Genomic DNA, 13493 nt, shown 5'->3' on the forward strand with positions numbered 1-13493 from the left:
GACCTAGCTAGTTTTCAAGTTTTTAACCTCTTTGTAATAATTTTCACCAACACTTCTTTGTAATAGTAGATGGGATTTTCAAGTAAGCCTGTTCTGGTTCCAACTTTTAACTCTGTTGAATTGTTCTTAGCCGAAAAAAAAAAACGCTGTTGAATTGAGTTATTGATATCTTATATGAATAATTTGATTCATAAACAAACTTAATTACACAAGTCCTATGGGACAACTGAGTTTTTGTCATTGTTACGAGTGAATTGCTCAAATCTTAAACTGTCTTGGTGCATACTACAAATGTATATCATCATTTATGTAATTTTTCTTTTAATTTAATTATAGCATGCAACATGATCAGTGTAAGAGCTAAACATGCAACAAAAAAAAACAGGCACACATGTAAATAGTTTAAACTCTATTTTTGGTACCATATTTTATTCAGAATTTCTTAAAAATTTGTAAAATGTTCTAGATATTTATAATGTACACCGTCATATATATATTTTTATTATATCCAAGTACTGAAAATAGAAAAATGATGCATCGGTGTTGTCAAAAAAATAGATGCATTGTAATCACTCCCTATATATATATATATTTTCTATATAATACGTGTGTGGATAACGGAAATTCTTTGTTTTAAAGGTTTTTTTATTTTTTTAATGTTAACTTTAACAGAATATTCTTATATTTAATGGTAGTTTGTAAACACTTAAGCTTAAATAAAATAAAATAAATAATTAAAAAAATTAAAATCGGATATTTTTGAGATATTTTACAATGATAATTATTTAAAAATAATAAATAATTAAATAGATTAAAATAAGATATTTTTGAGATATTTTACAATGATAATTATTTAAAAATAATAAATAATTAAATAAATTAAAATATGATATTTTTAGATATTTTACAATGATAGTTATTTAAAAATAATAAAATCATACATTTTATAATTTAAATAAAACTCACTTACTAGAATAATATCATATTAAACATATAATATAATCTATTGTCAATTAGCAACAAATTGCTTTTTTTTTTTTTAAAATAGCAAGAAACTTAAATTTTTGTCACTCCCAAATTCAGAAACTAGAACAAATATAAACTTAAACAAAAATAAATAAACTATTTAATTAAAATAGGATATTTATTTAAAATTTATATGACATTAATATAAGTTTAATAAAAATAATTAATAAATTCTATAAATAAAATTAAGCAAACGTGCATATTGTACGTTGCTTGTATCTAGTATATATATATTTGGTTAAGATGTTATTCTGATCTCTAACTATACTATATACATAAAATCTTTTTTTTTGAAAGGTAAATGTAATAATCATTAATTGGTCAATCAGACAAAGTCTATTACAAGAGTATGATGCTCAGAGGGCAAAATCATCCAACATAGGCTAACCAAGCCATTTACAATAAATAAAAGAAAGAAAACCCTAATAGTCACTTCAACTAAGGGTCCAATAAGAGGCACAAGCATCCAAGCATCCAACAAGTGTGAAGTGATCTAAGTTTCCTCTCCAAATGAGTATATGATAGATCAACTCCATCAATGACTATCAACCAATGATCTTCCAATAAGAATTGAGAAATAACAACCTCATTATTCAAATCGTATATAAGAGAAATAGAACAACGACCAACTAAGTTCAAGGAATCTCATCGCAGTGATCGGGATACCATGAAACAAAGGGTCAATAGTGATTGGAGCCACAAAGATATCATCCACAACCGAATCTCAAAGAAACCTGACCTAGAACAACCCCAGATGATCACACTTAGCGGGATAATCTTCGCCAATAAGCCCACTAATTCCAACAGTAGAAAAATGGCATGATGGAGGGTGAGTAACACCATTATTTGAAACAAAAAATAAGATAACATTAAAATAAAACAACAATATTGCAAAGTAGAGAAAACAAAAATAAAAAACTTAGGCCATCCAATCCCGAAGCCCCTGCGACGATCAGGTACAGGAAGTCCGCTCCACTATCCCCATGAAACCAGGGACATCTCTTCCACTTGACGCCAACCGCGCAACAACCACCAACACAAGGTCGACACCACCTTGTGACCACCACCAGGGAGGAGACACCCAGAAGAGGCAAAGTTGTCCAAAGACCCATGGATCCGGTAGAAAGACGGGAAGGCAAGCTTTTGATAGCCATATAAGCAGTCTTGGCCATAGCCCCACCAGATCCGGTGAAGCTCTGGCCGAGAGAAAATTCAGAATGGGGACACCTGGCTGACGACGCTAGAGAGGAAAGAAAAAACTCATAAAAAAAATTACGAACTTTCCAACTGTATACATAAAATCTTAGTTAAATTAAATCTAACACTAACTATATATAATTCTCCCCAGTTGCCACTTATTTGATTAATTTATTTTAAAAATACCCTCTTGTTCGATAAATAATATTTCATAAGATTTGTATTTTATTTATTTTAGAAATAAAATTTATAAAAACAATTATAGAGAACGACTTGTGTGACTTGAAGAAATATCCGATGTAAGTTACATAATGAGTCATTAAGGAAATGATACTCAAGAGCTGGTTATCATTTTTTTTTCTTTTTCAAATTGAGCACCATCCAAATTAATAAGAACATTCACAATAATTTCTCTACTCTAATTTTTAAAATACACAACCAAAATTTTACATTTAAAAAAAAAATTAAATTCAGATTGAATTTAGGTAGAATGGTATTTGTAAAACTCAGCTCAAGAATAGGACCTGGAGAATTGTATTCAATATATAGTAAGATGTACAAAATGAAAGGCCATTGAGATGGCAACAGGTGGCAACAAAATAGAGGGTAGTACATAACAGAATTTGGTTACAATACACACTGATGGGTACAAAAGTAATACACCGAAAAATGTGGGATATTCTCTCTTTCCTATGTGCACGGCAGTGATGGGAGAATGATCCTCTGTACTGAGCAGCAGAGGAATGAGCAGCAGAGGAATGAGCAGTGGGGTTCATTCTTTTACACCACCCCTCAAACGAAGGGGTGAGGGAGTCACACCAAGTTTGGAAATGAGAAGATGGAATCTGGAGTGAGACAGAGCTTTGGTCAAACAGTCTGCAATTTGATCTGAAGAGGGGATGTATCTCACTTCAAGTTCTTTGTTCAGAATTTTGTCTCTGACAAAGTGGATGTAAAGTTCTATGTGCTTCGTTCAAGCGTGATAAACTGGATTGGAGGCGAGTGCACTTGCACTAACATTGTCGCACCATGTTACTGATGTTTCAGCTAGAGGAAACTCTAATTCTTTGAGCAGCGACTCTAGCCACGTGATCTCAGCTGTGACCGAAGCTAAGGCCCTATATTCTGACTCAGTGCTGGATCTTGAGACCACTGCTTGCTTCTTGGATGACCATGATACAAGAGCATCTCCCAAATACACACAATAGCCTCCAATTGACCTTCTATCATCAATGCAGCAACCCCAATCAGCATCAGAAAAACCAGTGATTTTCAACTTCTCGCTGTAGCTGATGTGAAGACCATGTGTTGTTGTTCCTTTTAAGTATCGTAAAATCCTCTTTGCTGCACTCCAATGAACATCAGTTGGCTCCTTTAAGTATTGGCTAAGCTTGTTCACAGCAAAGCAAATATCTGGCCTTGTATTACACAAATACTGTAACCCTCCGATTAGGCGTCGAAACACTGCTGGATTTTCCAGCTTCTTTCCATCATTAATTGACATATTTTTCCCTGTAGCAATCGGTGTGGGACATGGCTTGAGGTTAAGCATATCATTCTTCCTCAATAACTCTTCAATATACTTCCTTTGGGTTAAATGAAAGCCTGTGTCATCTCGAGTAACCTCTATTCCGAGGAAATAATGAAGCTGTCCAAGGTCTTTGAGAGCGAAAAACTTGTTAAGTTGCTGAATAAAATCTGTAACTTTGGAGCTGATATTCCCTGTAACAATTATATCATCAACATATATAAGTACAAACATAATTATTTTCCCATGTTTGTAATAAAAGAGAGATGTATCAGCTCTGGAGTTTTTAAAGTTCCATTGTATTAGAGTGTGTTTGAGTCTGTCGAACCACGCTCTAGGAGCCTGTTTCAGTCCATAGAGGGACTTGAGTAATTTGCACACATGATGGGGCTGTTTAGGATCCTCAAAGCCAGTTGGTTGATGCATGTATACGTCCTCTTCTAGGTGACCATTCAAGAACGCATTGTTGATGTCTAACTAGCGAACCTCCCAATTGCACGAGACAGCAATGGTAAGTATGACTCGAATTGTAGAGGCTTTGACCACGGGGCTGAAAGTCTCACTGTAATCTAGTCCTGGCCTTTGGTGAAACCCCTTTGCAACTAGGCGTGCCTTGTACCTTTGGAAGGATCCATCTGCATTTCTTTTAACCTTGTAAACCCATTTGCACCCCACTATATTGTAAGCATCTGAATACGGTACTAACACCCAAGTTTTGTTGGATCTTAACGCCTCAACTTCTGCATTCATGGCTTCTTTCCAGCCTTGGTGGTTGAGTGCCTCACTGATATTCAACGGTTCTTCTTCCTCTGATTTCCACTGAGATTGACTGAGGTATACCTTGGGCTTAAAGATTCCATCCTTAGCCCGTGTTATCATGGGATGAGTAGGCTGGATTCTGGGTTCTAATCTTCCTTCATCAATTGGTGTTTGAGACAGTTCAGCAGAGGAATTGGTTGATGAAGTGTGAGTTGATTCTCCTGGCACGTTAGCTTCAGATACAATATCAATATGGTCATGAGAATCACTAGAAGCCGAGAGAGGAGAGGCACTTACTTGATTTTCATTTTGTGAGAACTCTGCCATTTGGGTTGGTGCTATGTCAGAGGAAGCTTGTTTTTGGGAGGCTCTTTCTGTGGCGTATGGCTGAGTTGGTGAGAAGGTTCGAAAGTGAAGGTTGGGTAGTTGGGTCCAGTAGGAATTTCGAATAATCACAGCTTGTTCGGGTGCATGAGTGTTGAGAAAACCATTTTTGAATGGAAAATCTTGTTCATTAAAAACAACATGTCTTGATATATATACTCTTCCTGTGGAACTCAGACACTTATAACCCTTAAAGGATTCACTATAGCCAAGGTTAACACATTTGAGTGAATGAAATTGAAATTTATGTGATTGATAAGGTCTAAGACATGGGAAGCAGGCTGCCCCAAACGTTTTCAGAAAGTTGTAATCTGGTTTTCTCCTATTGACAATTTCGAATGGTGACTTGTTGCCAAGAATGGGTGTTGGCAACCTGTTTATGAGATATACTGAGGTTTGGAAAGCATCTACCCAGTATTTTAGAGGCATGCTCGCTTGAGCAAGCAGGGTTAACCCCATTTCCACTATGTGGCGATGTTTTCTCTCAGCCCTTCCATTTTGGGCTGAGGTGTGTGGACAAGAATGCTGAAACATGATGCCATTTTCTTGGATTAATTTTTCAAAGGCTAAGTATTCCCCACCAAAGTCAGACCTTATTGATTTAATTTTTGTTTCAAACTGATTTTCTGCAAGATTTTTGAACTGGATAAAGACATTTAGAGCATCAGATTTTTGTTTTAAAGGGTAAAGCCATGTGAATCTGCTATGATCATCTATGAAATGGACATAGAATTTGAAGTTGGTGTTTGAAAGTATTGGGGCAGGACCCCATATATCGGTGTGGACTAGCTCTAGCAATTTTGTAGCTCTACTATTGGAGTTTTTAAACGGCAAAGCATGAGATTTCCCATATTGACAGGCATCACAAAAGGTTGTGTTTAGTTCAGAAGTAGTTTTTACATTGCTAGATTTCAAAACCAACTTAAGTATTCTAAGTGATGGGTGGCCTAAACGCCTATGCCACACATCATTCTTGGAAAGTAAAGTAGTACTAGGCTGAACAACATAAGCAGAATTCACAGTGTCTTTTGAAGTGAGGCTGGGTTGTGTTTGGCGATGAGTGGGTGTTGAGGCAGTGAGTTGATAAAGACCATCTTTAAGGGTCCCTCTGAGCAGCACCTTCCTTGAGGCTTTGTCCTTCACAAAACAAAAATGAGAGTCAAATTCAATCGAAATATCATTGTCAGTGACAAGTTTGGACACACTAATGAGGTTCTTTGCAATCTCAGGAACAAGTAAAACATCTTTTAGTATCAATGATTTGGTGCAATCACTAGTAGGTAAATGGCTAGAACCAACATGTGTAATAGATATTTGATGACCATCACCTACTACCAATTTTCCCTTACCACCATAATCTGCCTTTTGACCCATGTTGCTTCCATCAGAGGTCACGTGGCAGCTAGCCCCACTATCAGCATACCAGATGTCACTGTCTACTACTTCTGGAGAAGCTGTGAAGGCCGATGGAGGATTCTTAGGCTGAGCTTGGTTGAGATGAGGATCTGTACCCATAAAAGCTTCATTGTACCTATTGAAACACACAGCTGCCGAATGCCCAAATTTCCCACACACCTGGCAAGTGGGTCTTGAGTTGTTGAAGTTTCGGCCTCTTCCTCTCCCTCGATACCCAGATCCACGACCAGAGTTGGAGTTGAAGTGCTGCGATCGGCCTGGGTTGTGATGATGAGGTGCATTCGTTCCACGACCCCGACCTGTATATTCGACTTTGTTTGCCAGAGTTGCTGTGGGTATTGCGGCAATTTTTGGGACTTCATTCATGGTGTTCATCCTCTCAACTTTGCTGTCAAAGCTGAGTAATAATTCCTGCAATTCTTGCCAAGAGGTACTCGACCGAGCCTCAATTTGTAGAACAATGGGTAAGTAGCTAGCATCTAATCCAGAGAGTACATTAGAGATTAGATGAGCTTCAGGGTATGGGTCTCCTGCAAGTGTTAGAACATCGGACCATGCTTTCTTTTGTCGAAGGTAATCAGTCATAGTCATATTACCTTTTCGTGTGGTCTGTATTGCAGTTCGGGTCTCATCCATTTTTGATTTGGAGTGTGCTCCATACAAATTCTCAAGAGCTTTCCAGAGTCCAGCGGCAGTGGTGCAACCCATAACCTCTGTTGCTATGGCTTCATTCATTGAGCTGTACAACCAGCCCATGAGGAGTTGGTCACTCACGATCCAATGATCATATTCTGGGTTGAGTTGAACGCCAAAACCCACCTGTCCATCACTGTTTTCAGCAGGAACAAATTCGGAGGGACACGGTCGTGTGCCATAGACAAACCCATCAAGACGGTGGCCGCGTATTATGGTCGAAACCATTGTCTTCCAAAGGGAGTAGTTATTTCTGTCTAGCTTTAGTGGAAAGGGTTGGTTCAGTGTGTTAAAGGGCTGAGTATAGCTGGTCATGTAACTGGGTCGTGTCTGTGCATTGTTGGAGGTGACGGCAGCTGCTTGACTAGAACCTTGAGCTTGATTGTTGCTGGCAGCATTGTTAGCTGCGTTTGGAGACTGAGGGAGACTAGTCGACATTGGCGTTGGCCTAGGGCAAGCTCTGATACCAAGATTGAATTTAGGTAGAATGGTATTTGTAAAACTCAGCTCAAGAATAGGAGCTGGAGAATTGTATTCAATATATAGTAAGATGTACAAAATGAAAGGCCATTGAGATGGCAACAGGTGGCAACAAAATAGAGGGTAGTACATAACAGAATTTGGTTACAATACACACTGATGGGTACAAAAGTAATACACCGAAAAATGTGGGATATTCTCTCTTTCCTATGTGCACGGCAGTGATGGGAGAATGATCCTCTGTACTGAGCAGCAGAGGAATGAGCAGTGGGGTTCATTCTTTTACAAATTCAACTTTTATATTATGCAATATAATATATCTCTATTTTTTATATTATTTAAATATTATATTTCAAATATGAAATAATAAGTAGAAAGAGAAGAAAATGGGAGACGAGAGAAAATAGAAATTTTATTAAAAAATTTTGAAGAAGAAACAGTAACTTTTAAGTGAAGAGAATACACTATAACAAAGGATTCAAAGTATATATAAAATAAAACCTCTAGTAAAGTTTTTTTTTTTTACGATTTTTCGTTATATTTTGATAAAATATCTATTTTACATAATCCAATCGAGTGTGATTGTTTTAAAACATTATTTTCTTTAGTCAATCAATTATTTGCAATGAGAGCTCAAGAGATAGTAACGAGAGTAGGGATGCACATTTTCCTTATGGGACAGGGCCCCGCGGGAACCTGCCCTTAATGGGGCGAGGAATCCCCGTCTAAATGGGAAACGGGGTGGGGACGTGAACAACTTTCAATCCCCGACTGTTAAATGGGGCGGGGACGGAGATAGCACTCCCCGCTCCGATGGGGCTCCGTTTAAATTTTTATATATTTTTGTAATATTTTATATATTTCTTTATGTGATTTTGTAATATAGTAGTAATTTTTTTAATATTTTAAATTTTTTTAGGATAGTGTGTAATATTTTAAATAATACATATTATGCAATATTTTAATTTACATATAATTTATAATTTTTATTTTAAATTTTAAAATTTAAATTTATTTTTTAAATAAATGGTTTCTTCGTGGGGATTACCCGCCCTAATAGGGGATTCCCCACCCCGTCCCCAACGGAGAATAAACATGAATGGGGTAGGGACGAGGATTAGAAGTATAAACGGGGACGGAAGGAGCACTCTTTGCCAATTCCCCGTTCTGTGTGCATCACTAAACGAGAGGTTGTCATTGTACAAAAAATTTGGTGGATAATATTGAGACAAGTGTTTTATTAATTAAATATTTTTATTTCTGAAGGAAAGCTATATTCCTGAAAGGTTTTGGGATTGACGTATATATCATTTTCATAAAATTTGTTTGATTCTAATTTTGCAGTTTTGTTTCTTTTCGGAAGATAAATCTTAATCCTCTTTAAGACTTGTGTCCTATTGTGAAACCTGAAAGTGACACACACACGTATATATATATATATATATATATTTATATACCCATTAATTTCACAACCATAAACCCTGTTTTTTCTTACTAATATCATATAAACTTCATCAACAGTAATATGAGAGTGACAAATTTGAAGTAACTAAATAGAAACTATTTTCATTTTATAAGAGTTTCAAATTGAGTAAGAATACGACCATAATATTTTGGAGTTTATTATGTATGCACTGTAAGCAACTGATAATTATATGTTAAACATATATAATCAGAAAAGTTTCTTGTGATGTACATTTGTAGTTTTCTTCTTTAGCAACATCACTGATTAGACGGTGGAGTACAGAAAGAAGTCATTAAATAGGCCCCCAAAAAGACACTCATATCTTTTCTATTTAAGGGTTTATATTTTTTTTTGGACTTGTATTTTTTCTCATTATCTGTTTGGATCTTGTATTTTGTTAAATTATTTTTTGGACCCTATATTTTATAAAATGGTTAAAATAGAACCCTAAACCCAATTTTAGTCAATGTTTTCTCAACTAAAATCACAAATAATTTACCAAACTAACAATTTAGAACAAAAATAAAATTATTTTGCTTAAAAATTATATTATTATATTCAATTTTTTTTTCATCAAAATTGAGATTAGGATTCTATTTTAACTATTTTACAAAACATAGGGTCCAAAAAGTAATTTGTCAAAACACAGGATCCAAACAGGTAATGAAAAAAACACAGGGTCCAAAAAAGTATAAACCCTATATATATATATATATTTTTTTTTTTAAATAATGTGAACTATTTGTAGGGTTGGACTCGTCATGTCTTGATTATTTAGATGCAGTTGAAAGAAATAAAACAATCAATTTTAAATATGCAAACAATTAGTGATGGACCAGAAATTTTGTTCAGTCCAAAAAATAAAAATTATATATATATATATATATATTTTGAGATCTGTAACTTTTCATTAGATAAACAAGTAAGTACAAAGTTACAAGAATTCCAAATTAATTCATTATCTACCACTAATACTTTTTTTGCCAATTCATTGGCCAGGCTAGGAGCATATGAGAGAATTACTTTAGGGAACCAAGATAATGAATGACTAATTTCCCTTAGAATGTCTAAGAGTGGAGAAAGATCCTCATAAAAAGAATTGAATTTGTTAACTACAATATGAGAATATGATTCAATGAAAGTAATTGGAAGGGAAGCTGCCTTACACCAGCTAAGAGCTCTAAGCAAAGCTTGGGGCCTTCAGAAATTGTAGAGTTAAACTTACCCACCGCAAAGATTATTAATCCAGCCACCACTTGTCCTTTGTCATCTCGAACGACTGCTCCATATCCATGTTTATTAGCCCTTAAGTCACAGGTAGCATCAACATTCAATTTTAGGCATCCCGAAATTGGAGGTGACCAAGTTAGCATGCTATTGTTGGTATTCAAAGTGTAAATCAGAGATATGCAACATAATAGGCTTTTAAGAAATTTATTAATACTAACTAGGATCATACATATATATATTAAATCACATACCAATAGATTAAAGATTACCTCTTCAAGCCTATCAAGTATCCACAATTTTTTTTGTATAAATCAATGATCTTCCAATTCAGATTCTGAAAACTCACACCTTGATCTTCCAGACCAATCCTCAAACACACAAGGACGTGTGTGGTCATGTTGTATTCAAAAAGTTGATTTGGGACTCTCTAGATGTACTCAACACATGAAATCTAGAGAGGTTTTATTGAGAGAAGATGTATTGAATAGTTTTTCAGGTTTAGAAAAACTATCACTTTCTTTTCAGAATGAGAGCGTGACAGTTTATGAAAACCACTTCTTGAAAAGTATCGATTCTTTTTAGATTTATAAAGATAATTAACTAATAATTAATTTTTATTTTATTTAAATGAAATCTGATCAGTTATAATCTATTTAATTATTTAATTTAAATTATATTTAAAAAAGAATAATTAAATATATATAATTAAATAAATAAATTATTTGAAATTCAAAATTTAGATACCAGGAATAAGAAATCCCGGTGTGTGGCGCCACACTCACTTACAGTGAGTGTGTCACCCCACATATTAGGATTATCCCTAATCCCTAATTTTCTCATTTGTTTGTTTAATCAATATTTAAGACAATATATTTATCTCAAAATAAATATAAGTTAATTCAAAATTAACTTTATCTTAAAAAATCAGTTTTAAATAAATAAATAAATAAATAAATAAATATCTTATTCTAAATATGATTAATATTTTGATATCGACTCTTTGAAATCGATTAAATCAGTACCAGTTTGGACCAGACTTCCCAATCTAGGTTTGCAATACTGGGGCACCAATTGTTTGAGTGCATTGGTTAGCACAATTGGGAAACCAATAATTATAGATAAGATTACCAAAGACAGGTCGATGATAAAGTTTGCTCGGATTCTAGTAGACATGGAGATATCAGAATCACTACCTAAATACATTAGCTATATCAATGAGAGAGGTCAAGTAGTGGACCAATTGATTGACTATGAGTGGTTGCCTACGAAGTGTTCTCAGTGTAAAAAGCTAGGGCATACAGCTTCTTCTTGCAAATTTGTGGAAGGAGTGGTTTGGAGAAAGAAGGAGGTCATGACAGCTCCTGTTGATGGATGTTCTGATCATACAGAATCTGATAGTCTTCCGAATCTTGTCCAGGCAACTTCAGCTCAGACTCAATCAAAGGAGGCAGCGGAATCCCACCCTGTGAAACTTCCAAAGGATCAAGGATGGGCCTACCCGAAAAAACCAGGAACTCAGAAATCGAAAAACCCAGCAACTGCCCAGAATACAAGTAATACTTTCAGTGTTCTCCAAGAACAGAAGCAGTTTCTCACTAACCCTTCCTTGTTATTGAACTTAAATGGACAATTTCAACATATTGAGCTGGAATGTTAGAGGTTTAAACAGGAGGAATAAGCAGTTATCTATTTTAGATATCTGAAAGTTGAATAAGATTGGCATTGGGGCTCTTTTAGAAACTAAAATAAAAGGAGAGCAAATTAAGGATGTTATGAGTTCAAGTTTTATGGGATTGGATTTTTATAGCAGTTTGAGCTTGGAAGGAAGAATTCTTTTAATTTGGAAGGCTAGCTGGGTCAAAATTGAAGTAATAAAGGATCATGCTCAATTTCTTCACTGTAAGATTCAGATTTGGGCTACATGCTAGTCTTTTTGTCTCACAGTAGTTTATGGCTCTAACCAGCTGAAGGCTAGGAGAGTTCTTTGGTCTAAATTATCTACTCTAAACCTCCCTATTAAGCCATGGTTAATAGTTGGAGATTTCAACGCTGTCTTTGACTCAGCAGACCAAATGGGTGGTAAGGCCATATCTCTTAAAGAGCTAGAGGATGATAGACAATGGCTTGATCTCGGTATAGTGGAAGAAATGAAGATTATGGGTTCTTTTTATACTTGGTCGAACAATCAAGATGGGAACAATCGTATCTTTTCCAAGTTAGACAGAGTGTTTTTTAATGAGAATTGGCTTGACTCTTTTCCTAATGTCAGTGCCATAGCGAATTGGGAGGTAGTTTCAGATCATTGTGCTATAGTTTTGAAGCATATTCCAGTCCAGAATAAGGGAATGCGTCCATTTTGGTTCTACAATATGTGGACTAGCCATCCTAAATTCAAGACAACTGTTTTGAATAGCTGGAATAAACCTTTAAAATCTGAGGGTTGCGGTCTGAGCAGATTTCTAGGAAATTGCATCGGCTTATGTTTGATTTGAAGAGATTTAATTGGAGGGTTGTTGGAGACATTGTCAAAAATTATGGGGAAATCAAGAATACTTACCAACAAGCTAAAATTAGTCTTTTTTTCTGATCCGACTAATCAGGCCTTGAGTGTAGCTAAGAGATCCTCTTATCTGGAGTTTAAGAAACAAGAGGCCGCTTATGCTAGTTTTCTGTACCAGAAGAGTAAGATAGATTGGATCCGCTTTGGTGATGAAAACTCAGCCATGTTCTATGCTAGTATGAAGAAAAGGAAAGCCAATAACAAAATTGTTTCTTTTGTTTCCGAAAATGGTAGAGTAGAAGCGGATTACCTAAAGGTGATTAATCATTTTATTCATCACTTTCAGTCTTTCTTGGGTTGTTCTAGTGCAGCTTCTGGACATATTGAATCTTCAGTCGTGAACTTAGGTCCGCTTCTGAGTCTAGATGAACAGATTGATCTGATTAAGCCTTTCTCTTCTCAAGATGTCAAAACAGCCATGTTCAGTATTAATGCTGTTAAAAGTCCTGGTCCAGATGGTTTTGGAGCTGGTTTTTTCAAAAGTTTATGGTCTGTCATAGGGAAAGAGGTGTCCATTGTAGTGCTTGAATTCTTTGACACAGGTTATATCCCGAAGGCTTTGAATAATACCATTTTAACTCTTATTCCTAAAGTTAGTCATCCAACAAATGCCACGGAGTATAGACCAATTGCTTGCTGTAATACTCTGTACAAATGCATCTCTAAAATGCTTTATAACAGATTGACATCTATTCTTCCTAAGTTGGTCAATCAAAATCAAGGGGCTTTCGTTAAGAATAGATCTCTTGCCCATA

This window comes from Humulus lupulus, chromosome 5 (genome assembly GCF_963169125.1).
Source record: "Humulus lupulus chromosome 5, drHumLupu1.1, whole genome shotgun sequence".
In the NCBI taxonomy this organism is placed as follows: domain Eukaryota; kingdom Viridiplantae; phylum Streptophyta; class Magnoliopsida; order Rosales; family Cannabaceae; genus Humulus; species Humulus lupulus.